This window comes from Zingiber officinale, chromosome 5B (genome assembly GCF_018446385.1).
Source record: "Zingiber officinale cultivar Zhangliang chromosome 5B, Zo_v1.1, whole genome shotgun sequence".
NCBI lineage: Eukaryota > Viridiplantae > Streptophyta > Magnoliopsida > Zingiberales > Zingiberaceae > Zingiber > Zingiber officinale.
Window position 1 is genome coordinate 65,931,887 of NC_055995.1, and position 3,464 is coordinate 65,935,350.

Consider the following 3,464-nt stretch of genomic DNA (forward strand, 5'->3'; position numbering starts at 1 on the left):
TTTTCATACTTTATCATGCCACCAGTAAGAGTTCCTTGCTGAGAATCTTGCCATACCTTAAACATATATTGAATTAATTCTTGACGGGCCTAAGCACAGACCAATCCAGCATATTTTGTCACCTCGAGCCAGTCTTAAGACACAACAGCCTGACAAACCAAATATAATCAAGATAGTAAGGATTCATCAAGGCAACTATACATCGATAAGTTGTTGTACCACCCAAAACAAGCAGTATAATTGTTAAACTGCTGTTATATGGATATCAAAGATATTTAAAAAGTCATCAATTTGCTAAATCTCATCAGAGTCAACCATACACAAGCATAAATTTAAAGTGAATTGAATCTTATGACATTTTTAATTTATTGGCTAAATACCAATTGACATCAAGCTTCATTATACCAGGACCCTTATCTTTTGGCAAGATTGTTATAGAAAATATACAATATATCTCTGAGGTTCAAAAAATGGTTGGAAAAGAAAAATATAACCTAACCCAACATGAACAGGAAAATTATATCAACCACAATAAAAAAAAAAAAAATTCACACTTCTGCATGAGTTGTATGTGACAGCAATGAAGACAGACCTGACTTTGGAGCAAAGAAACTTCTTCGTCCATGATGGTTTTCCATTTTTCAACAAGCAGATTTCAACCTTGCATTGCAAAATTGTGGCAGAAAGATTCCAAAATAACCAAGAAGCATAGCAGAAAGAAGATATTACAAAGTTTTCAGAAAAGTCCAAATTACAAACCTCTTGATCACCCAAAAGATCATATATTGTTGGTTCAACAGACTTCCCAAGGTATATGATCTAAACAAAGGCAGTAAAAGTAATGCATCAAAATCTTTGATCAAACAACACTATATTATCTTATGGAAGCTTACTGAATCATGATCACATTCAAGAAAAATGTCATGGACATTTATGAAGTCCGTAGAGCTTGGTCCATTGTAGAAAGTTACCTTCCGAGACACACTGGTAACTGCGACTGCTTCTTTGTCCACAAACTCGACATCAGGATGGCATGTGAGGCCTGCTATATGAATACATCGGGTAGGGATTATGTCGCAGAGGATGGAACTGCTTCAGCCCTGGAACATTGGTTCGTTTGGCGGCAACCTAAAACAAAGCATTCATCTTGTTGTTAGAAAAGCCAACGTTGCTGTTAATAAGAATTTAAAAGTGTGCTGGTAAGAAAAATACTTGAGATTAAATAGACAAACCTTGATTGGACGACCATGAAGCTCAGACTCATGCAACCAAAAGGCTTCTTGGACTGCCTCAACTTCCAAGAATTCGACATAAGCAAAACCCTTTGGCTGACCGTTTCTGTCAGTGAGAATGGTGACTCTGTTAACAGTACCACACGACTGAAAATGCTGTTGAACCTCTTTAGGGGTGCAAGCATAATCAACCTACAGTTTAATAGAAATATCAACATGAGTATCAATCTAGCAGTGGCTTTCCCAACTCAAGATGTTGCTACTAAATCACTTGCTGTTAAAGGTTTCAGAAAAATTCTATATGTATAAAACATAACAATCATTGACAAATAGTTACAGTGTGACTGTTGATGCTAAGAATAAGAAACCAAAATTCTGTAATAGAAGACAACAACCCTATCCAATTCGGAACAAGTATCAAACAAAAAAGATAGCCTTAGCATAGACTATATATTACAAAATTCTAATAAGGTGCAAGTCGAGAATCCTCAGTAACTTGGGCATATATATATATATATATATATATATTTCAAATAAATCTTTGTTTTAAATAATCTTTTTCCCTTTTTTTCTTTGGTAATTTTTTCAAGTACAAGCTAACAGTAACTGGAGTTCAATGTTACTCTGTACAATCTTATAGGACATAACTTTTGTATGGATCTACTATAAAGACGAATTGAAGATGTCTGGTACAAGGACAATAATACCAAATTTTAATCATTGAACCACTTAAATTCAGCCAAACCATAACTATGTTACTACAAATTATCAAACTTCTAATGAGCACAAACACAGTTTTGAGAACTTGAACATTATAGTAGGCACTCTTTGCATGTACCACATTCAAGTAATACGCACCAAAAAAGAAAAAGAGGGAAGGTAAATCCATTTGAATGTCTTTACCCATTATTTAACCTGTAGCAACTTATATAACTCACATAATTTACAACTAATAAGATATCTTGAGCGGGTCTAGCAACTTATCAGATATAAGTAAACTTGCTGCATACAAAGCAAAGGATTTCTTGAAAGGAAATAAATAAATAAATAATCAGGCTACATACACTAACAAATAAAAAAAAGTACCTAGAGTCGAACTCAATGGCAAGCTCAATCAAAGGGCCAATGGAAGCCCCCTCGAAAGCAAATGCGGCCATCAGAAGCCCAAACCTCTTCTTCTGTTGCAAGAGAGAACAGATGAACAAAAGGAAAAAAAAACATTTTTATCTTCTCTTCAGAAGATCACGAAGAAGAGCTCACCTCTTCATATGGAGGCATGGAAAGCAGACACATGATGCTACCAAAGCAACCCATCATCGTCAAAAATCCACCAATGTTTATCAAAATGTGGAGATAAGCTCCAGCCGCTGATGCCGCGAGCGCGCAACATAGCGTCAAGTAAACCTGGATCACAACCCCAATTGAGAAGTCAGAAAACAGATAATAATTTCCCACAAGAACTAGAGCAAACCCTAAGAAACCAGAAAAGGGGGAAAAAAGGGGAAAATCACCAAATTAATTCGATATCGAAAGACACACAACCGATCTTTAAGACAACTATCAAATAAGGGGGATAAAGAGGGGAAAAGGCGTCGATCCGTACCAGCATCATATGATTTTGAACATTCGAAGGGATCTGACCGAAATTTTTAAAGGAATTCCGAGTCCATCTGCCATGGGACTGAGATCGGGATTGGAAGAACGCATCCATCTCTCTCTCTTCTCTATCTCTCTCTCGGCGAACAATGAAAATAGATCGAAGTCTCCAGGCGAGGAGAGAAGGCGTGTTCTCCCTTCGCCCTTTATACGCCATGATGATTAAACGTTGGTTTCTTCTGGGAGCGTCTCGGGGGTTCGTGCGAGTAGCAAAACCTCCCTGTTTCCGTCGAAGAGTAGCAAAACCTCGTCCCTAATGTTGAGATCCTTCTTCCAGGCATGCATCACGGAAGCGTCGTTGACCGAGATGCAGGCAATGGTGTCAACGCCTTTGGCATGCAGCTCCCCATCCTTTTCCACAAATCCAGGGAGGTACTTTTGCGAGCACGTCGGCGTAAAGGCCTCGGGACGGTGAAGAAGATGGCTTTCTTGCTCTTGGTGAGATCAGAGATGGTGACGGTCTGGAGCTCCCCATCGGAGCCAAAGTAGGAGAGGTTGGCGTCAGGAAGATTGTCTCCGACGGAGATGGTGGTTGTGACGGCAGGGGCAGAGGCGGAAGAGGTGAAGAGGCGGGGG

The 3,464-nt window shown here is 38.8% G+C and overlaps 1 long non-coding RNA gene across 1 annotated transcript; it reads right to left on the reverse strand.

Annotated features, from left to right (window-relative positions):
- Nucleotides 1–555: 555 nt before the first annotated feature.
- LOC121987453 lies at nucleotides 556–1,022 on the reverse strand. Its single transcript, XR_006113598.1, has 3 exons — nucleotides 894–1,022; nucleotides 760–819; nucleotides 556–660 (listed from the first exon to the last, which is right to left on the reverse strand). It is a non-coding gene; the product is annotated as an uncharacterized LOC121987453 (long non-coding RNA).
- Between the last annotated feature and the right edge of the window lie 2,442 nt (nucleotides 1,023–3,464).